General features: G+C 49.1%; 4 non-coding genes across 4 annotated transcripts; 2 read left to right on the top strand and 2 right to left on the bottom strand.

Annotated features, from left to right (window-relative positions):
• The first annotated feature begins 6320 nt into the window (after window positions 1–6320).
• trnas-aga lies at window positions 6321–6402 on the top strand. The gene has a single exon. It is a non-coding gene; the product is annotated as a tRNA-Ser (tRNA).
• A 5447-nt stretch (window positions 6403–11849) lies between these two features.
• Window positions 11850–11961, bottom strand: LOC119118868. Its single transcript, XR_005096996.1, has one exon. It is a non-coding gene; the product is annotated as a U5 spliceosomal RNA (small nuclear RNA).
• Window positions 11962–13578: 1617 nt separating this feature from the next.
• Window positions 13579–13660, top strand: trnas-aga. Its single transcript has one exon. It is a non-coding gene; the product is annotated as a tRNA-Ser (tRNA).
• Window positions 13661–19106: 5446 nt separating this feature from the next.
• LOC119118873 lies at window positions 19107–19218 on the bottom strand. The gene has a single exon (XR_005097000.1). It is a non-coding gene; the product is annotated as a U5 spliceosomal RNA (small nuclear RNA).
• Window positions 19219–23589: the final 4371 nt, after the last annotated feature.

Below are 23589 nucleotides of genomic sequence, written 5' to 3'. Positions count from 1 at the left end.
CCCGCGCCCTATGACGCGGTGCGCCCTATGTGTGTTAAACACAGTCATGGCACACATAACGGAGACTGCGCCTTTTATTACGGTGCGCGTTTTAATCGTGAAAATACGGTAACTCGTCAGCGCTGGTTTACTGCAATTTGACGACAAACCGCAAAACTATTGGGCATAGAAAGCATCATTTATTGGCACGACTAAAGACTTAAATTTATCAGAAAGAGAGGAGTTAGACCTACTAACAAGGTGGCTAGGTCCAAGATCTGCAGAACAGGTGAAAAGGGTTCATGGAGTACCCGCTGGAGGCGTAAAGATGATTTGGGAACGGGTTGAAGAGTGTCACCGTTCCTCAGAAGCAATTGAGGACACACTGCTAAACAAGATAGAGGAGTTTCCAAGGCTAACAAACAGAGATACGAGCCAGCTAAGAGACCCGGGAGACATCTTGTAGGAGCTATTGTGGGAGCTAAGTCAGATGATTGATTGATTGATTGATTGATTGATTGGGTTGATTGATTGATTGATTGATTGATTGATTGATTGATTGAAACTTTATAGATCCCCGGGGGTGGGGAAATTCAGGCCCCAGCAGTATTCATACTGAAAAGGGAGCAACAGCAATGTCTAAATATTTCATATTAATTACATATTAATTTATGAAAACATAGTTGCTCCATCAGAGCACAGACACGGCACACACAGCTTGGTAACTTTTCCATTACACATAAGGCAGAGCTTATTAACGTCATGACACATTGATACAAAACATTCAGTAGACAACAAGACATTCTTATGAGGATATGTTTTTCCTTCTTTTCCCCTCCCTTTTCTTCCCTTCCGTATTCCTGCTTGCGGAGAATATAAAACTTTCTGATCTGGAGTCTGACGTGGTTGTTCTCCTCTGCTGAATTGCACTTGTACTGACTGCCGTGAATCAACCCAAGATCTTGCAAATAAAGAACCAACTATTACTCCACATCTTTGTTTTCTTTGCTCAACGACGGACATCTTGAACAAAACGCAACATAACCCTGCCTGATAGTAGTGTGTTTGAATTTTTGATTAGTGGTAGGTGCTAAAGACTCATTGCTAGCAAGAGAACTGGTCTTGCAAAAAAGGATTCACTCGCTGAGTCCAAATTCACAGGCTGCATCCTCAGAAAGTTTTTTTATTTTTTTATTGCCAATTATAGGGCTGCATAACGTGACTCCCGGTGGGACGCGAACGCACATCACGTGACACACGAATTCAGCCTTGAAACTGGCATTCGTTAAATGGCGACGGATGCTGAGCGGAGACTACATACGTATATTTTGAAGTCATTTCCCATATTACTCTTTCAAATATCTATTCAGAAACTCTCAACATATAAGGACATACTGATTGAGAGAAAACAGGGGGGGGGGGCTGAGAGTGGACAGGTTTGGTGAACCCCCGACATCTGGTCAAATCAGAGCAGGGGGTGTTTTATGATGTTGGGGGAAACAGAACAACTTGATTGCTTCCTCTGCAGCTGGTTAACCAGTGCAGAGGTCTTAGCACTTTGTTTACGATGTTGTGGGAACAAACAGAATATTTTTTCCCCCTCAGCAACTGGTTAATCAATATAGTCTCCATTCCAACACAATCGTACAATCAAGATAATTTGTCAACCCTAACAATCTTGTGCCAGGAACTGAGCAGGAAAAAGGTTTCTCACCTGTGTGTGTTGTGTTTATTTTTAAGTGACTGTTCTGAGAGATTCTTTGACCACAAACTGAGCAGGAAAAAGGTTTCTCACCTGTGTGTGTTCTTGCATGTGTTTTTAAATGTCGCTTCTGAGAGAATCTTTGGCCACATCTTTTTTGATGAAAAGACACACCTTGTCCTTTTGCTCGTTAGGCATGACTGTTGTCACATTCAAACTTGTACATAAAGGAGAATCAAAATCAGGACTCGACCCTGCTTTCCAAGACCAGCGCTTCAACCAGCTATGAGGTTCGAGAACACTAACTGGTTCTCAAACTTGGCCCAGCTATCTTGCTTTGCTTGCTCGCAAAATAGTAGCATGGTAGTTAAACGTGCCTATTGATTTGTGACACATCCTAATTTCGCAATATTGTACATGAATAGTTTATAGTTTATTAGTAACAGCTGTAGATCAGACCTTGTAGCACAGTAGTTAGGGTACTGGTTTAGTAAACAAGGGGTTATGAGTTCATTTCTCACTGAGCCCTGATAATATGCTTAACAATTGCTGTGCAAGCTGAATTTATAATAGTTGAGGGTGTAATTACACGTATCTTGTCCATGGTACTGGTGACCAGCAGTTGTGTGATGAGTTGTTGTTGTCTTTGGGGACATGAAGGGAAATTTTATAGTTTCTCATGGCACACAAATGTGTCCACACTGGTTGAAATTCACTGGCCTAGAGTCCTGGTTAGACTACATTTTCAAGAGTTTCTTTTGGTTCATCTTCTAAAAGGTTGACACAGTTTAGCCAAGCAAGGCCGCGTAGCTTAGTGATAAGAGCACTAGAATTGTAAATCAGAGGGTGTGAGTTAAATTCACACTCGGGTCTGACAGACAGCTACATCTGCTAACCTTGCTTGTTTGTTTGTTTTTTGTTTGTTTGTTTGTTTATTTTCACATACAAAAACAATTTAAAATGTACATAGATTAAATAAATGTGATGGAGAATGTCTAAAAAACCCTCCAGGGGCTTGCGAAGTGGCATTCTCCAGATATATGAATACATTCGATCTCTTTGTGTGTCTTGGCATGTGAAGAAATTGACAATAAAGCAGACTTTGACTTTGACTTTGATTTAAGATAAAATTTCAATGGATAGAGAAATATGCATCCTAATACATGTCATACAGATGAAAAAAATATATATAACAGGGATAAGGCATACAACATACAACAATAAGGAAAAATACACCAAAACTATAACTAAAGAGAATAATGAATGGATCCAGGTTCATTTAGCATACCATTTGGAAAGTATTTAGTGTCTAAGAGAAGTGATTTCAGAGCCTTCTTAAATTGGTCCCATAAAAATAGTGGCAGCGAATTGTAAATCTTTGACCCTCTGTAGCCTATGTTAAACTGAGTTTGGGCTGTACGGGCTATTGGTGGTCTGAGGTCATTTGAGCTGCGTGTGGGGTAATTATGGACCTGAGAATTATGTCTAAATAAGTTATGAAAAAATAGGGGAAGGGTTCTCCCCAATGAGCCATGAACAAAGAGACCAATTTGAAGACGATTGACTTGAAAAACAGTGAGGACACCTAGCCGAGTAAAAAGAGGCTGAGATGAATGTTTCGTATGTACACAACATATTACTCTTAGAGCTCAAGTTTGGCCTGGTGTGTACTAGGTCAAGCGATACTACAATAGTAAATATACGGCTCGATCATTGAATAGTATAGCATATGGCTACCTCGGAGCTTATTAGATGAAGGGTTTTACGCACAATACCAATGCTCTTGGCCATTTTTGTGGAAATAGTCATGATATGACATTTCCAGGACAATGATCCATCAATCATAATGCCAAGGAATTGTGTAGAACACACGTTAATTATAGGGATGTTATCAATATATATTGCTGGTGATTTGTCAAATATATGAGATTTGAGACGAAAACATATGAAGTTTGATTTTTTTAATATTAAGTGATCATTTGAATGTGCTTGATATATGTAACTATTGAATGTAACTGTATGCTGATACATATGCTTAATTTGAATGTGCCTCATATTGGTTCAGCAGTTCATTTTTTCGGACATTTTTCTCAGTTGTCATTGTCATCCCAGTGTCAAAGTTCAATGTGGCTTAGAATAATATTGAATGTTTCGTGACTTGGAAGAAATTCAAGAGGCAGTGGCATAGTGGTTCTCTCAACTCATTTCAGTTTCATTTATGGTCTATTCTTCGGAGATGGTTCAGGTTTTAAACATGACCACGGCCAAGATCTTGAGGTATGGCGTCACAGATGACGAGATGGTGGACGAACTGCAGAAGAGAATTGCAGACGAAACCAGCATCCCTGCAGCCCAGCCGGAGTTGCTGCTGGAGGCCGGCTCAGCCTTGGAGCCTCACGGGCCGGCCACGCAGTGCGCCATCGATTACACCGTAACTCATATTGAATCGTTCTCGCATGAAAAAAATGTCAATGGTACATCATCATCATCATCATCGGTTTAAAGTCCGCTTTCCAGGCGCCGCTGGGTTGGACTGGGTTCTCGATATGGCTTTCTTCCATACTGAGAATATTTTTGGAGCAAAACTTTTTCCAGTCGGATGCCCTTCCTGACACCAACCCAAGGGGAAATTGATTTTCTGGAGGGGTTGACTCCCTTAGCCCATTCCTCTCCCGAGGAGCCCACTGGGCAGTGGTACTATTTAACCCATAGTTGGGGTCTGGTTCGTGGGCACCAGGGCGTGTCCACACACCGGTGGGCCTGCGTGCCGCACGTCTAGGGGCCAAACCTCCTCCGAGTCCCTTGTAGTTTAGCCTGGGTCCGTGTTGTACCCACTTACCATGTGTCGCCGCATGGAGGCACTACATAGGGCTTGCTGTTAAAGAGGCTATGTACTGGCAGGGAGAGACTTACGCACTCGGCTCTCCCGTTCGCATACTGCTAGCCAGCGGTGAGGGTTGACAGTGAGAAGTGACATGCACTGGGCACTCCACCAACACACTAGACGCATCACAACAACCCGACTTGGTCTTATGAAGTCAGACACACCACATCATGTCTCAAATCTCACACTATGTGCAGGAGATAGATGGGCGGCGGACAGACTTCCCTCTCGTTTTCCTGTTTGATCGCTCATCTTGTAGTTCCGAACCACCGTTGACTCCTCGCGTCCTCCCTGAAAACATCCGTTTTCTCCATGAGTCTTCCTCCTCCTTTTGTTGGAATTAAAATGTATTTTATTCTTAGTGTGTGCCATAGAATAGTGGAACTCTTTAAACATTCTTAGTATTAGAATTACCAACATAGAAAATAAGGCAGAAATTGTATTACTGAAAAGTATGCTTCATCGCGTGAGCCAATGTAACATTATTCAGTTTGAACATTAAAAAAGGGCTAATGGGAAAATAAAAAAAACATTAATATCAATTATATTGTAAAAATACTGTGTACGAAACACAAATATTGAATTTGTCACCATTTAACTATCAATTTTAAATTAAATTTACAAAATTACTCTTTTTTTCCACACTTTGATTTATTTTAACCCCCTTATTATCATATTATTTTTGTGTAAAACCTATCAGATATACTACATAAAGCTAGATTTTATGATAGTTATTAATGGTAAAATTATTGTAGTCTTCTTCTTTACCAGAAAAGGATCCAAAGCGCGTTCTGCCTTACAGCCCTCTGAGGAGGACTTGTGGCCAGGTGTGGCACACCATCCGTTCCCTGAAGGAGGAATGGCAGAGACTGAGACTGCAGCAGGGACAGAAAGCAGCCAAGTAGGAAACACACACACGCACGCACACACATGAATGTGTGAACTGTATCCAAAAATGACAATATTTTCCTCCCAGCATGAGCTTGCTGAGACAAAACTTAGCCCTGTCCAAGCAGAAGAATGAGATGGTGTCCATGCACCAGAGACTCATGGCCAAGCTGGACTTCTTCAACACCACCCTTCATATAGACATGGACAAATGCCAGGAGCAGACCGCTACTGGAATTGGTATCATGTTAACTCTGTTTCTTTGAATGGGAACAGATCATTGGATTAATTGAATTTGAATGCAATTTGATGGTGGACCTTACCAGAAATGGACTGAAGTACAATCAGCGGCGAAGATAGTATTAGAAGTTCCGATGGATTTCAAGTCCATCGCCTTATCCACCATGTATTTATTATTATTACATAGTGTGCTTGTGGCCGAGTGGTTAAGGAGATGGACTAGAAATACATTGGGGTCTCACCTCGTAGGTCCGGGTCCTGCCGACAACGATCCAAATTTATTCTCATGGTGTAATATTAAGTTAAAGTTAAAAGTTAAAGTCCCAATGATCGTCACACACACATCTGGGTGTGGTGAAATTCGTCCTCTGCATTTAACCCATCCCCGTGTGATTTTAATCCATCCCCTGGGGGAGAGGGGAGCAGTGAGCAGCAGCGGTGCCGTGCTCGGGAATCATTTGGTGATCTAACCCCCCAATTCTAACCCTTAATGCTGAATGCCAAGCAGGGAGGCAATGGGTCCCATTTTTATAGTCTTTGGTATGACCCGGCCGGGGTTTGAAACCACAACCTTCCAGTCTCAGCTGAGATACTCACCACATTTGTACGGTGTGTACTACACAGTGTGTTGTTGTGGCCGAGTGGTTAAGGCGATGGACTAGAAATCCATTGGGGCCTCCCCTCGCAGGTTCGAGTCCTGCCAACAATGATTTAGAATCTCGTGTTGTATTATGAGATACTCACCACATGCATTTAAACATTGTGTGTCACAGTGTGTTGTTGTGGCCGAGAGGTTTAGGTGATGGACTAGAGATTCATTGGGTCTCCCCTCGCTGGTTTGGTTCCTGCTGACATTTCAGATTTTCAATTAGAATCTTGTTAGCTCCTCGCAATATGCATTTTGACAATGTGAAGACCTCGCCAGTGTGTGTTGTTGTGGCCGACTGGTTAAGGCGATAGACTTGAAATCTGTTGGGGTCTCACCTGGCAGGTTCAGGTCCTGCAGACAATGATCCATAATTTTTATTAGAATCTCGTGGTGTATTATGAGATACTCACCACATCCATTTTAACAGTGGGTATTACAGTTTGTGTTGTTGTGGCCGAGTGGTTAAGGCGATGTACTAGAAACCCATAGGGGGTCTCCCCTCTTAGGTTCAAATCCTGCTGACAACATTTCCATCCATCCATCCATCTTCTTCCGCTTATCCGGGGTCGGGTCGCGGGGGCAGCAGCTGTAGGAGGGACTCCCAGACTTCCCTCTCCCCAGCCACTTCATCCAGCTCATCCCGGGAGATCCCAAGGCGTTCCCAGGCCAGCTGAGAGACATAGTCTCTCCAGCGCGTCCGGGTTCGTCCACGGGGTCTCCTACCGGTGGGACATGCCCGGAACACCTCCCCAGGGAGGCGTCCAGGAGGCATCCTGATGAGATGCCCGAGCCACCTCATCTGGCTCCTCTGAACGTGGAGGAGTAGCGACTCTACTCCGAGTCTCTCCCGGATGACCGAGCTTCTCACCCTATCTCTAAGGGAGAGCCCGGACATCCTGCGGAGAAAACTCATTTCGGCCGCTTGTATCCGGGATCTCGTTCTTTCGGTCACGACCCATAGCTCGTGACCATAGGTGAGGGTAGGAGCGGAAATCGACCGGTAAATTGAGAGCTTTGCCTTTTGGCTCAGCTCTCTCTTTACCACGACGGACCGGTACAGAGTCCGCATTACTGCCGACGCTGCACCAATCCGCCTGTCGATCTCGCGCTCCATCCTCCCCTCACTCGTGAACAAGACCCCAAGATACTTAAACTCCTCCACTTGGGGCAGGATCTCATCCCCGATCCGGAGAGGGCATTCCACCCTTTTCCGATCGAGGACCATGGACTCGGATTTGGAGGTGCTGACCCTCATCCCAACCGCTTCACACTCGGCTGCGAACCGCTCCAGTGAGAGCTGGAGATCACGGCCTGAAGAAGCCAACAGCACCACGTCATCTGCAAAAAGAAGAGACGCGATGCTGAGGTTTCCAAACTGGACCTCCTCAATGCCTCGGCTGCGCCTAGAAATTCTGTCCATAAAAATTATTAACAGAATCGGTGACAAAGGGCAGCCTTGGCGTAGTCCAACTCTCACTGGGAACGAATCCGACTTACTGCCGGAAATGCGGACCAAACTCTGGCATCGGTGATACAGGGACCGAACCGCCCTTATCATTTGGCTCGGTACCCCGTACTCCCGAAGCACCCCCCACAGAACCTCCCAAGGGACACGGTCAAATGCCTTCTCCAAGTCCACAAAACACATGTGGACTGGTTGGGCGAACTCCCATGCACCCTTGAGGATCCTGCTGAGGGTGAAGAGCTGGTCCACTGTTCCACGGCCACGACGAAAGCCACACTGCTCCTCCTGAATCCGAGGTTCGACCTCCCGACGGACCCTCCTCTCCAGCACCCCTGAATAGACCTTACCAGGGAGGCTGAGGAGTGTAGTCCCCCTGTAATTGGAACACACCCTCCGGTCTCCCTTCTTAAAGAGGGGAACCACCACCCCAGTCTGCCAATCCAGAGGCACTGTCCCTGATGTCCACGCAATGTTGTAGAGGCGTGTCAGCCATGACAGCCCCACAACATCCAGAGCCCTTAAGAACTCCGGGCGGATCTCATCCACCTCGCCATCGAGGAGTTTTTTAACTACCTCAGTGACTTCGACCCCAGAGATTGGAGAGTCCGCCTCAGAGTCCCCAGGCCCTGCTTCCACAATGGAAGGCGTGTAGGTGGAATTGAGGAGGTCTTCGAAGTATTCTCCCCACCGACACACGACGTCCCGAGTCGAGGTCAGCAGCACGCCATCCCCACTGTAAACAGTGTTGACGTTGCACTGCTTCCCCCTCCTGAGACGCCGGATGGTACCAGGAGTGGATTTTTTTTGTCACCGCGGGAGGGGGACGTTGCTTCGTTCGGTGTCCGGGGAGGGTGCCTGGTCCCCGGACTCGCCTCTTACGCGCGCCCGCTGTCATTCTCCGGAGGCTAAGTTACACTAAGGGGAGGCTGCCTCCTCCCGCCTGCCGCCCGAGGATGCTGCCTCATCCCCGGACGAGCCTCTTACGCGCGCCCGCTGTCATTCTCCGGAGGCTAAGTTACACTAAGGGGAGGCTGCCTCCGCCCGCCGCCCGTGGATGCTGCCTCATCCCCGGACTCGCCTCTTACGCGCGCCCGCTGTCATTCGCCGGAGGCTAAGTTACACTAAGGGGAGGCTGCCTCCGCCCGCCGCCCGTGGATGCTGCCTCATCCCCGGACTCGCCTCTTACGCGCGCCCGCTGTCATTCTCCGGAGGCTAAGTTACACTAAGGGGAGGCTGCCTCCGCCCGCCGCCCGTGGATGCTGCCTCATCCCCGGACTCGCCTCTTACGCGCGCCCGCTGTCATTCTCCGGAGGCTAAGTTACACTAAGGGGAGGCTGCCTCCGCCCGCCGCCCGTGGATGCTGCCTCATCCCCGGACTCGCCTCTTACGCGCGCCCGCTGTCATTCTCCGGAGGCTAAGTTACACTAAGGGGAGGCTGCCTCCGCCCGCCGCCCGCCGACGCTGCCTCATCGCCGGGCCGGCCTCCCTCCCGCGGCAGCCTCCCTAAATTCGACAAAGTTCCACCCCGCCCCTGGTACCCGCCACCTCCAGCAGGGGGGGGGGGGTTGCCGACCGGCCCCCGGAGGTGCTCCGGCCGACAAAAGGTTGGATCGAGGGCTGACTCTCAATAGATCGCAGCGAGGTAGCTGCTCTGCTACTTACGAGACCCTGACCCACAATCAGGTCGTATGCAAGTCATTTAGCACCGGGCTCTTCTCAAACATGCTATATCGTTTACCGGGAGTGGGATGCCCCAAAATCCTACTGGAGCACCCCGGCCAGTATCGTACGGCTCTGCGCACTGGGGGCGTCAGACACCCACCGGCTATCGCTGGACCAACCGGAGTGCCGCGGCGGTAGTGGTATCGCCGCGTCTAGGCGGGATTCTGACTTAGAGGCGTTCAGTCATAATCCCGCAGATGGTAGCTTCGCACCATTGGCTCCTCAGCCAAGCACACACACCAAATGTCTGAACCTGCGGTTCCTCTCGTACTGAGCAGGATTGCTATTGCGACGACACATTATCAGTAGGGTAAAACTAACCTGTCTCACGACGGTCTAAACCCAGCTCACGTTCCCTATTAGTGGGTGAACAATCCAACGCTTGGTGAATTCTGCTTCACAATGATAGGAAGAGCCGACATCGAAGGATCATTTCAAAAAAAAATTAAAAAATTAAAAAATACACCTTCTTCACCTACTATATTTTGCGGTTTGGGGGTGAAGTGGATATATATTCTGAAATTCTCACCGACCTCCGTGGAGGAGAGGCCGGATTTTCGCCATTCGGATCCGACCGGAGAACCGGCGCGGCTCGGACGGAACGTGCGGCAGCCCACGCTCGCACTTAGAAAATATGCTGAAATTCTCACCGACCTCCGTGAAGGGGTACAATGCCAAATTTTAAAGGTAAGGAGAAAATGTGTGTCAGTGGAATTATTATTGAATGTGCCGGACTTAAAGCACTTCCTCGGAAGCAGATATGTTGCCCTGCACCTGCGAAGCGCGCTCCTTACACAAAATGCACCGAAAAGCCAAGCAATGACACAATTCTGGATGGGCTCATACCTCCGGAAACTAAAGCTAATAACCACCGACCAAAGAATTCCTGTGTCTTTTAACCTGCCACCTTCTTATTCCTTAATCAAGAAGTTTTTGAAGAACTTTAAATTAGAGCAAGAAAATAGTGAAATTTTAACAAATCACAGATCTATGATCTCTGTCGTACAGGAGCGGGAAGCGGTGTGTCCAGTGCGCGGGCTTGCATTCGGCGAGCCCACAACAGTTTGGCACAACGTCAACCACCCCGCTCTCTCGAAACAAACTTCGGGACCTGTCATGGATGGTGGCCCATGATGTCCTCCCAGTCAGGTCCATTATGCACTCTCGGGGCATGTGAGCGCTCTCAACGTGCCCCTGATCTGGCTGTGGTGCCCAGGAGTCGGTGTGGCACCTGCTCTGGTAGTGCAGGGCTGCCGTAGACCTGTTGGCGACCTGCAATTCCCAGCAAGGGAAGCGCTGAATGCAGACCTTGTACTCTATGGGGTGAGCCTGTTGAAAATCAAGCAAGAAGACTTTACAAAGCAGTCGCTGACCTTTGCCACCATCAAAGACGCCATGTGGACTTCCAGAAACTTGCTGGTAAGGAAGCACAGACAGATCCCCCCCCCAGCCCGTGGCTGTGCTCCAAATGGCTGCAGCAACTCTCACAGCTGCACATGGCAAGCCTAGGAGACATGGACCTGGTATTGCAGTACCTCCAGGAACGGTGCACCCCCTCTACTGGTCAAATCAATAGTTCATATGTTAGAAAACCATTTCAATCCGTTGGCTTCATTCTTACAGGATTAAGCAGTCAATTATGACTTGATGGGGTCTGATCTAAAAGTAAGATGTTAGGATTTGAGGCTTTCCCACCAAACAGTTTGCAAATAGGTTCATTTCTCGAGGCTTCATGTGCACACAAACCCCCCTGCTGGTCAAAAGGAGTGATTTATTCCATTAATGAGAATTACATTGACCTTTATATTTTGCTTCATGTAGCCTGATCAAAATGAATAAAACTTCTCTCTGTATGTGCATTCACGTGTAACATTGAAGGAGGTGGATATTGTGTTTCAATATGTAAATAAATACCATCATTGTCTATTAAGACACTAAAAGTTGATGGAACACATTTTGTTTTGAGACTGATGTGCTTATGGATGAAGATGGCTTGTACTTGTGATTGTGCTTGTGAACAGTAAAGAGGAGTGCTTGTGCAATTGAGGGGGATGGTTATTGGTTTTGATTCAAAAACAATATTTTTTGCCAAATTACAATAGATTGACATGTGCCCATTCAAATGGGTACCACCAGAAATAAAACTGCATTGATAAACGAGGTCTTAAACGTGATTGTCTGTCTGCACTCAGCATAATTTCTCTTTATGTGAACATGTTCACCTCTGTGTCGGTATGAATTACTTGACAGTATGACTGTTGCACGGAGTATGATATAGGCAGTTATCCGTTGCGATATTGATATTTTAACAGAGAAAGATAGCTCCGCTTTCGCAGAGCATCAAAAAATTTAGATAGATTCTTATGGTTCCTCCCCACGGAAATCTTGAGTAAAAGGCCAAAGATTTATTCGATCTGAAGAGAAATAAGAGTGAGTTGATAATATGGGGAAAAGTTTATGTTTAATGTATCATGATATAGTGAGAGCCCTTCTGGTTGCTAGCAGGTCTTTATTCTCCCGCCATAGAAAGGCTAAGAACATCAAGCCCGGGTGGAATAAATGGGTAGCTGGCCACCATGCAGAGGCCAATGAGGCCCACAAGGCTTGGGTAATAGTTGGTAGGCCCAGACAGGGACCTGTCCTTGAATATAAAAAGAAAATGAATAGAATAGTGGAACTCTTTAAACATTCTTAGTATTAGAATTACCAACATAGAAAATAAGGCAGAAATTGTATTACTGAAAAGTATGCTTCATCGCGTGAGCCAATGTAACATTATTCAGTTTGAACATTAAAAAAGGGCTAATGGGAAAATAAAAAAAACATTAATATCAATTATATTGTAAAAATACTGTGTACGAAACACAAATATTGAATTTGTCACCATTTAACTATCAATTTTAAATTAAATTTACAAAATTACTCTTTTTTTCCACACTTTGATTTATTTTAACCCCCTTATTATCATATTATTTTTTGTGTAAAACCTATCAGATATACTACATAAAGCTAGATTTTATGATAGTTATTAATGGTAAAATTATTGTAGTCTTCTTCTTTACCAGAAAAGGATCCAAAGCGCGTTCTGCCTTACAGCCCTCTGAGGAGGACTTGTGGCCAGGTGTGGCACACCATCCGTTCCCTGAAGGAGGAATGGCAGAGACTGAGACTGCAGCAGGGACAGAAAGCAGCCAAGTAGGAAACACACACACGCACGCACACACATGAATGTGTGAACTGTATCCAAAAATGACAATATTTTCCTCCCAGCATGAGCTTGCTGAGACAAAACTTAGCCCTGTCCAAGCAGAAGAATGAGATGGTGTCCATGCACCAGAGACTCATGGCCAAGCTGGACTTCTTCAACACCACCCTTCATATAGACATGGACAAATGCCAGGAGCAGACCGCTACTGGAATTGGTATCATGTTAACTCTGTTTCTTTGAATGGGAACAGATCATTGGATTAATTGAATTTGAATGCAATTTGATGGTGGACCTTACCAGAAATGGACTGAAGTACAATCAGCGGCGAAGATAGTATTAGAAGTTCCGATGGATTTCAAGTCCATCGCCTTATCCACCATGTATTTATTATTATTACATAGTGTGCTTGTGGCCGAGTGGTTAAGGAGATGGACTAGAAATACATTGGGGTCTCACCTCGTAGGTCCGGGTCCTGCCGACAACGATCCAAATTTATTCTCATGGTGTAATATTAAGTTAAAGTTAAAAGTTAAAGTCCCAATGATCGTCACACACACATCTGGGTGTGGTGAAATTCGTCCTCTGCATTTAACCCATCCCCGTGTGATTTTAATCCATCCCCTGGGGGAGAGGGGAGCAGTGAGCAGCAGCGGTGCCGTGCTCGGGAATCATTTGGTGATCTAACCCCCCAATTCTAACCCTTAATGCTGAATGCCAAGCAGGGAGGCAATGGGTCCCATTTTTATAGTCTTTGGTATGACCCGGCCGGGGTTTGAAACCACAACCTTCCAGTCTCAGCTGAGATACTCACCACATTTGTACGGTGTGTACTACACAGTGTGTTGTTGTGGCCGAGTGGTTAAGGCGATGGACTAGAAATCCATTGGGGCCTCCCCTCGCAGGTTCGAGTCCTGCCAACAATGATTTAGAATCTCGTGTTGTATTATGAGATACTCACCACATGCATTTAAACATTGTGTGTCACAGTGTGTTGTTGTGGCCGAGAGGTTTAGGTGATGGACTAGAGATTCATTGGGTCTCCCCTCGCTGGTTTGGTTCCTGCTGACATTTCAGATTTTCAATTAGAATCTTGTTAGCTCCTCGCAATATGCATTTTGACAATGTGAAGACCTCGCCAGTGTGTGTTGTTGTGGCCGACTGGTTAAGGCGATAGACTTGAAATCTGTTGGGGTCTCACCTGGCAGGTTCAGGTCCTGCAGACAATGATCCATAATTTTTATTAGAATCTCGTGGTGTATTATGAGATACTCACCACATCCATTTTAACAGTGGGTATTACAGTTTGTGTTGTTGTGGCCGAGTGGTTAAGGCGATGTACTAGAAACCCATAGGGGGTCTCCCCTCTTAGGTTCAAATCCTGCTGACAACATTTCCATCCATCCATCCATCTTCTTCCGCTTATCCGGGGTCGGGTCGCGGGGGCAGCAGCTGTAGGAGGGACTCCCAGACTTCCCTCTCCCCAGCCACTTCATCCAGCTCATCCCGGGAGATCCCAAGGCGTTCCCAGGCCAGCTGAGAGACATAGTCTCTCCAGCGCGTCCGGGTTCGTCCACGGGGTCTCCTACCGGTGGGACATGCCCGGAACACCTCCCCAGGGAGGCGTCCAGGAGGCATCCTGATGAGATGCCCGAGCCACCTCATCTGGCTCCTCTGAACGTGGAGGAGTAGCGACTCTACTCCGAGTCTCTCCCGGATGACCGAGCTTCTCACCCTATCTCTAAGGGAGAGCCCGGACATCCTGCGGAGAAAACTCATTTCGGCCGCTTGTATCCGGGATCTCGTTCTTTCGGTCACGACCCATAGCTCGTGACCATAGGTGAGGGTAGGAGCGGAAATCGACCGGTAAATTGAGAGCTTTGCCTTTTGGCTCAGCTCTCTCTTTACCACGACGGACCGGTACAGAGTCCGCATTACTGCCGACGCTGCACCAATCCGCCTGTCGATCTCGCGCTCCATCCTCCCCTCACTCGTGAACAAGACCCCAAGATACTTAAACTCCTCCACTTGGGGCAGGATCTCATCCCCGATCCGGAGAGGGCATTCCACCCTTTTCCGATCGAGGACCATGGACTCGGATTTGGAGGTGCTGACCCTCATCCCAACCGCTTCACACTCGGCTGCGAACCGCTCCAGTGAGAGCTGGAGATCACGGCCTGAAGAAGCCAACAGCACCACGTCATCTGCAAAAAGAAGAGACGCGATGCTGAGGTTTCCAAACTGGACCTCCTCAATGCCTCGGCTGCGCCTAGAAATTCTGTCCATAAAAATTATTAACAGAATCGGTGACAAAGGGCAGCCTTGGCGTAGTCCAACTCTCACTGGGAACGAATCCGACTTACTGCCGGAAATGCGGACCAAACTCTGGCATCGGTGATACAGGGACCGAACCGCCCTTATCATTTGGCTCGGTACCCCGTACTCCCGAAGCACCCCCCACAGAACCTCCCAAGGGACACGGTCAAATGCCTTCTCCAAGTCCACAAAACACATGTGGACTGGTTGGGCGAACTCCCATGCACCCTTGAGGATCCTGCTGAGGGTGAAGAGCTGGTCCACTGTTCCACGGCCACGACGAAAGCCACACTGCTCCTCCTGAATCCGAGGTTCGACCTCCCGACGGACCCTCCTCTCCAGCACCCCTGAATAGACCTTACCAGGGAGGCTGAGGAGTGTAGTCCCCCTGTAATTGGAACACACCCTCCGGTCTCCCTTCTTAAAGAGGGGAACCACCACCCCAGTCTGCCAATCCAGAGGCACTGTCCCTGATGTCCACGCAATGTTGTAGAGGCGTGTCAGCCATGACAGCCCCACAACATCCAGAGCCCTTAAGAACTCCGGGCGGATCTCATCCACCTCGCCATCGAGGAGTTTTTTAACTACCTCAGTGACTTCGACCCCAGAGATTGGAGAGTCCGCCTCAGAGTCCCCAGGCCCTGCTTCCACAATGGAAGGCGTGTAGGTGGAATTGAGGAGGTCTTCGAAGTATTCTCCCCACCGACACACGACGTCCCGAGTCGAGGTCAGCAGCACGCCATCCCCACTGTAAACAGTGTTGACGTTGCACTGCTTCCCCCTCCTGAGACGCCGGATGGTACCAGGAGTGGATTTTTTTTGTCACCGCGGGAGGGGGACGTTGCTTCGTTCGGTGTCCGGGGAGGGTGCCTGGTCCCCGGACTCGCCTCTTACGCGCGCCCGCTGTCATTCTCCGGAGGCAAAGTTACACTAAGGGGAGGCTGCCTCCTCCCGCCTGCCGCCCGAGGATGCTGCCTCATCCCCGGACGAGCCTCTTACGCGCGCCCGCTGTCATTCTCCGGAGGCTAAGTTACACTAAGGGGAGGCTGCCTCCGCCCGCCGCCCGTGGATGCTGCCTCATCCCCGGACTCGCCTCTTACGCGCGCCCGCTGTCATTCTCCGGAGGCTAAGTTACACTAAGGGGAGGCTGCCTCCGCCCGCCGCCCGTGGATGCTGCCTCATCCCCGGACTCGCCTCTTACGCGCGCCCGCTGTCATTCTCCGGAGGCTAAGTTACACTAAGGGGAGGCTGCCTCCGCCCGCCGCCCGTGGATGCTGCCTCATCCCCGGACTCGCCTCTTACGCGCGCCCGCTGTCATTCTCCGGAGGCTAAGTTACACTAAGGGGAGGCTGCCTCCGCCCGCCGCCCGTGGATGCTGCCTCATCCCCGGACTCGCCTCTTACGCGCGCCCGCTGTCATTCTCCGGAGGCTAAGTTACACTAAGGGGAGGCTGCCTCCGCCCGCCGCCCGCCGACGCTGCCTCATCGCCGGGCCGGCCTCCCTCCCGCGGCAGCCTCCCTAAATTCGACAAAGTTCCACCCCGCCCCTGGTACCCGCCACCTCCAGCAGGGGGGGGGGGTTGCCGACCGGCCCCCGGAGGTGCTCCGGCCGACAAAAGGTTGGATCGAGGGCTGACTCTCAATAGATCGCAGCGAGGTAGCTGCTCTGCTACTTACGAGACCCTGACCCACAATCAGGTCGTATGCAAGTCATTTAGCACCGGGCTCTTCTCAAACATGCTATATCGTTTACCGGGAGTGGGATGCCCCAAAATCCTACTGGAGCACCCCGGCCAGTATCGTACGGCTCTGCGCACTGGGGGCGTCAGACACCCACCGGCTATCGCTGGACCAACCGGAGTGCCGCGGCGGTAGTGGTATCGCCGCGTCTAGGCGGGATTCTGACTTAGAGGCGTTCAGTCATAATCCCGCAGATGGTAGCTTCGCACCATTGGCTCCTCAGCCAAGCACACACACCAAATGTCTGAACCTGCGGTTCCTCTCGTACTGAGCAGGATTGCTATTGCGACGACACATTATCAGTAGGGTAAAACTAACCTGTCTCACGACGGTCTAAACCCAGCTCACGTTCCCTATTAGTGGGTGAACAATCCAACGCTTGGTGAATTCTGCTTCACAATGATAGGAAGAGCCGACATCGAAGGATCATTTCAAAAAAAAATTAAAAAATTAAAAAATACACCTTCTTCACCTACTATATTTTGCGGTTTGGGGGTGAAGTGGATATATATTCTGAAATTCTCACCGACCTCCGTGGAGGAGAGGCCGGATTTTCGCCATTCGGATCCGACCGGAGAACCGGCGCGGCTCGGACGGAACGTGCGGCAGCCCACGCTCGCACTTAGAAAATATGCTGAAATTCTCACCGACCTCCGTGAAGGGGTACAATGCCAAATTTTAAAGGTAAGGAGAAAATGTGTGTCAGTGGAATTATTATTGAATGTGCCGGACTTAAAGCACTTCCTCGGAAGCAGATATGTTGCCCTGCACCTGCGAAGCGCGCTCCTTACACAAAATGCACCGAAAAGCCAAGCAATGACACAATTCTGGATGGGCTCATACCTCCGGAAACTAAAGCTAATAACCACCGACCAAAGAATTCCTGTGTCTTTTAACCTGCCACCTTCTTATTCCTTAATCAAGAAGTTTTTGAAGAACTTTAAATTAGAGCAAGAAAATAGTGAAATTTTAACAAATCACAGATCTATGATCTCTGTCGTACAGGAGCGGGAAGCGGTGTGTCCAGTGCGCGGGCTTGCATTCGGCGAGCCCACAACAGTTTGGCACAACGTCAACCACCCCGCTCTCTCGAAACAAACTTCGGGACCTGTCATGGATGGTGGCCCATGATGTCCTCCCAGTCAGGTCCATTATGCACTCTCGGGGCATGTGAGCGCTCTCAACGTGCCCCTGATCTGGCTGTGGTGCCCAGGAGTCGGTGTGGCACCTGCTCTGGTAGTGCAGGGCTGCCGTAGACCTGTTGGCGACCTGCAATTCCCAGCAAGGGAAGCGCTGAATGCAGACCTTGTACTCTATGGGGTGAGCCTGTTGAAAATCAAGCAAGAAGACTTTACAAAGCAGTCGCTGACCTTTGCCACCATCAAAGACGCCATGTGGACTTCCAGAAACTTGCTGGTAAGGAAGCACAGACAGATCCCCCCCCCAGCCCGTGGCTGTGCTCCAAATGGCTGCAGCAACTCTCACAGCTGCACATGGCAAGCCTAGGAGACATGGACCTGGTATTGCAGTACCTCCAGGAACGGTGCACCCCCTCTACTGGTCAAATCAATAGTTCATATGTTAGAAAACCATTTCAATCCGTTGGCTTCATTCTTACAGGATTAAGCAGTCAATTATGACTTGATGGGGTCTGATCTAAAAGTAAGATGTTAGGATTTGAGGCTTTCCCACCAAACAGTTTGCAAATAGGTTCATTTCTCGAGGCTTCATGTGCACACAAACCCCCCTGCTGGTCAAAAGGAGTGATTTATTCCATTAATGAGAATTACATTGACCTTTATATTTTGCTTCATGTAGCCTGATCAAAATGAATAAAACTTCTCTCTGTATGTGCATTCACGTGTAACATTGAAGGAGGTGGATATTGTGTTTCAATATGTAAATAAATACCATCATTGTCTATTAAGACACTAAAAGTTGATGGAACACATTTTGTTTTGAGACTGATGTGCTTATGGATGAAGATGGCTTGTACTTGTGATTGTGCTTGTGAACAGTAAAGAGGAGTGCTTGTGCAATTGAGGGGGATGGTTATTGGTTTTGATTCAAAAACAATATTTTTTGCCAAATTACAATAGATTGACATGTGCCCATTCAAATGGGTACCACCAGAAATAAAACTGCATTGATAAACGAGGTCTTAAACGTGATTGTCTGTCTGCACTCAGCATAATTTCTCTTTATGTGAACATGTTCACCTCTGTGTCGGTATGAATTACTTGACAGTATGACTGTTGCACGGAGTATGATATAGGCAGTTATCCGTTGCGATATTGATATTTTAACAGAGAAAGATAGCTCCGCTTTCGCAGAGCATCAAAAAATTTAGATAGATTCTTATGGTTCCTCCCCACGGAAATCTTGAGTAAAAGGCCAAAGATTTATTCGATCTGAAGAGAAATAAGAGTGAGTTGATAATATGGGGAAAAGTTTATGTTTAATGTATCATGATATAGTGAGAGCCCTTCTGGTTGCTAGCAGGTCTTTATTCTCCCGCCATAGAAAGGCTAAGAACATCAAGCCCGGGTGGAATAAATGGGTAGCTGGCCACCATGCAGAGGCCAATGAGGCCCACAAGGCTTGGGTAATAGTTGGTAGGCCCAGACAGGGACCTGTCCTTGAATATAAAAAGAAAATGAATGCCAAGTACAAAGGTAGGTGGAGGTAGCATTATTCAGCACTATTTAACAGTCTGAAAAGCGAGCCCTATCATGTAGGCCTAATTGAAGAGGAAAGTATTTGTTTTAATTGTCATGAGGTGTCTATTGCCATAGGACAACTTTCTGACAGAGAAGCCAGTGGTCTGGATAACATCACAGCAGAGCATTTAAAGTTAGCTGGCCCCCGATTGACAGCGCTGCTGTCTCTCTGTTTCTCATGGCTTGCTGACTCACGGTACTCTACCTGACTCCATGATGTCTGTAGTTCTGGTCCCTGTTATAAAAGACAAGGCTGGTAAAGTAGGATGTATTGCTAACTGTAGACTGTAGCAGCAGTACACTTAACATATACACACACACACACACGCATGCGGGGAAGGGGGTAAAAGATTTAAAAAAGTAAAAGATATACATAATTAAAAAATATGGACAGTATATACACAATACACAATATACAGTGGAGATAAAAAAATATTAGATAAAAAATAGTGCAAAGGAAGAAAAACTGTGCAAAAAAGCAGGTAAAAAGAGTGTGAGGTAGACAGATATTGCACATATGATTGCACATATGGTTATTGCACGTTACTATTGCATGTTATTATTGTCCGTTAGCCACAGTGATCGGCCTGGTTGTACAGTCTGATGGCAGCAGGGAGGAAGGACCTGCGATGCCTCTCGGTGGTGCATCGTGGGTGACGAAGCTGGTGGAGCTCTCCAGGGCTCTGACAGTCTCATAAAGGGGGTGGGAGACATTGTCCATGATGGAGGACAGTTTAGCCACCATCCTCCTCTCCCCCACCACCTCCACCCGGTCCAGACTGCAGCCCAGGACAGAGCCGGCTTTCTTCACCACCTTGTCCAGTCTCTTCCTCTCCGCTGCAGTGATGCCGCTGCTCCAGCAGACCACCCCATAAAAAATGGCGGACGCCACCACAGAGTCGTAGAAGGTCCTCAGGAGGCCGTCCCTCACTCCGAAGGACCTCAGTCTGCGCAGCAGGTGGAGTCTGCTTTGGCCCTTCTTGTATAGGGCCTGAGTGTTAACAGTCCAGTCCAGTTTATTGTTCAGGTGAACACCCAGGTACTTGTAAGAGTCCACAATCTCTATGTCCGTTCCCTGGATGTTCACCGGCGAGGGGGGGACTTTGCGCCGGCGGAAGTCCGCCACCAGCTCCTTTGTTTTTCCAGAGTTAATCTGGAGGCGGTTCCGCTGGCACCAGTCCACGAATCTGTGATTCAGTTCTCGGTACTCCGTCTCGTCTCCGTTGTTAATGAGACCGACGATGGCGGAGTCGTCCGAGAACTTCTGGAGGTGGCAGGTTGATGTGTGGTGGGTGAAGTCAGCTGTGTAGATGGTGAAGAGGAGGGGGGCCAGGACGGTCCCCTGTGGAGCTCTTGTGCTGCAGACCACCGTGTCAGACACACGGCCTCCTGTCCTCACAAACTGTGGTCTGTTTGTGAGGAAGTCCAGGACCCATGATGTCAGCTGCTGGCAGACTCCAGCATGGTGCAGTTTGTTCCCCAGCAGTTCTGGCTGGATGGTGTTGAAGGCACTGGAGAAATCATAAAACATGATCCTCACAGTGCTTCCAGCCCGCTCCAGGTGGGCCAGGGACCTCTGCATGAGGAAGATGACGGCGTCCTCAACCCCGATGCTCGGCCGGTAGGCAAACTGCAGGGGGTCGGCGGAGGAGCTCACCAGGGGGCGCAGGTGGTGGAGGACCAGCCTCTCCAGGGTCTTCGCCAGGTGGGATGTCAGGGCCACCGGCCGGTAGTGGTCGAAGTCGCTGGGGCGAGATGACTTGGGCACCGGTACCACGCAGGACGTCTTCTACAGCTGTGGCACCCTGTGCAGCCTCAGGCTCATGTTGAATATGTGCTCCACGATCCTGCACAGTTGCCTGGAGCAGGATCTGAGCAGCCTGGAGGAGATGCCATCTGGACCCGTCGCCTTCTTCACCTTGAGCCTGGCCAGTCCTCTCTCCACCTGGGCTGTGGAGAGCACCATGCTGGGTGGGGAGGTGTTGGGTGGGGTGGGGGGTGGGGGTTGCAGGGGGGGTGGTTGTTGGGTTCGGTGGAGTTGAGAGTGGGCTGGGGGGTTTTGGAGGGGGAGTAGCAGGGGGCGGGGTTGAGGTGAGAGTCCTCGGAGCAGAAGAGGCTCCAGTCGGGGGAAGTTGCAGCAGGGCTGGGTGGGTGGGGGAAGGAGTGGATGGTTGTTCAAACCGGTTGAAGAACCGGTTCAGGTCATTCACCCACTCCTGATTCCTGTCCAGCGCAGGTCTGGAGTTGCTACGTCCTGAGATGGTGTTCAGGCTCCTCCAGACCCCGCTGACATCGTCCCGCTGCAGTTGGTCTTCCATCCTCCTCCTGTAGTTGCTCTTCCCCTCCCTGATCTTCTTCTTCAGGTCCCTCTGCACCGTCTTCAGCAGGTCCCTGTCTCCTGATTTAAAGACCCTCCTTTTGTCCCTGAGCAGGTCTTTAATCTCAGGGGTGATCCAAGGTTTGCTGTTTGCAAAAACTCTGACTGTTTTTGTGGGTATGGTGGAGTCTACACAAAAGTTTATGTAGTCTGTGACACAGCTGGTGAGACTGTCGATGTCGTCCCCGTAGTCCTCACAGAACACGTCCCACACCGTGGTCTCAAAACAGTCCTGAAGAGTCTCCAGAGACTCTTCAGACCAGATCTGTCTGGTGTGGGTGACTGCTGGTTGCCTGTGCACCAGAGGCTGATACAGGGGCAGAAGGTGGATCAGATCGTGATCAGATCTTCCAAGGGGGGGAGGGGGGATGATGTATATGCCTCCTTAAGGTTGGCATAAAAAAGGTCCAGTGTTTTATTTCCTCTGGTGCTGCAGGTGACATATTGGCTGAAAGTTGGAAGTGTGGATGAAGGAGAGGCATGATTGAAGTCCCCGGTAATAAGGAGGAGGGCATGTGGATGCTGTGTTTGCAGCCTGCTTACACTGCTGTGCAGGACATCGCGAGCTGCGTCGGCATTAGCATTAGGGGAAACGTACGCAGTTATCGCGATACCGTGCGAGAGTTCCCGCGGCAGGTAGTGTGGCCTCATGCTAACGGCTAGCAGCTCAATGTCCGCGCTGCAGAGTTGCTCTTTGATAGTGATGTGCCCAGGGTTACACCATCTATCGTTCACAAACACAGCAAGCCCCCCTCCTTTCCTCTTACCGCTCTCTCGTGTCCTGTCTGCCCTTATCAGGTTAAATCCGTCCAGAGCGACGGCAGAGTCCGGTGTTTGCTCCGTTAGCCAGGTCTCCGTGAACAGAAGCATGCTGCATTCCCGGTATTCCCGTTGGTGCCGTGCCAGCGCCGTTAGCTCATCCATCTTATTACAGATGGATCTCACATTCCCGGTGATGATGGTGGGGAGTGTGGGCTTGAAGCGGCGTTTCTTCTTCCGGCACATAACACCCGAGCGTTGTCCTCTTTTCCTCCTCTTCAGCTCGAGGGGAACATCGGGCTTGCAGCCGGTTAGCTTCCCTTGGCTACAGAGGGCTAACAACTGATCACGGGTGTAAACAATGGAGCGTTTACTTCCTGTTTCGGTCGTCGCTGGGGTGATGAACCGGGTGAAAAATAGGAAAAATAAAGGGGCCAGCCTCACTGTTTTTGCAAACATGTTTCTGCCTGGTAGAAAAAGAAAGCACACGTTTCCACAGAAAACACAGGACTGAGAAAAAAAGAAAATAGTCCAAAAAAACATATAAAACGAGACAATATACAGACGAGTCGACGGAGCTGCTGCAAACGTGTCGCCACTACCGCGGCGCCATCTTGTTTTTTTTTGTTTTTTTTTTTAATACGGCGCACTAGCCATCCTTCCATCCATCCATTTTCCGAACCGCTTAGACCCCACGGGGGTCGCGGGCGTGCTGGAGCCTATCCCAGCCGTCATCGGGCAGTCGGCGGGGGACACCCTGAACCGGTTGCCAGCCAATCGCAGGGCACACAGAGACAAACAACCATTCGCACTCACACCTAGGGACAATTTGGAGTCTTCAATCGGCCTACCAAGCATGTTTTTGGGATGTGGGAGGAAACCGGAGTGCCCGGAGAAAACCCACGCGGGCCCGGGGAGAACATGCAAACTCCGCACAGGGAGGG

Source organism: Syngnathus acus, unplaced genomic scaffold, assembly GCF_901709675.1.
Source record: "Syngnathus acus unplaced genomic scaffold, fSynAcu1.2, whole genome shotgun sequence".
Taxonomy (NCBI): Eukaryota; Metazoa; Chordata; class Actinopteri; order Syngnathiformes; family Syngnathidae; genus Syngnathus; species Syngnathus acus.
Note: the sequence above shows the minus strand (reverse complement) of the source record. Positions and strands in the feature narration are given on the sequence as shown.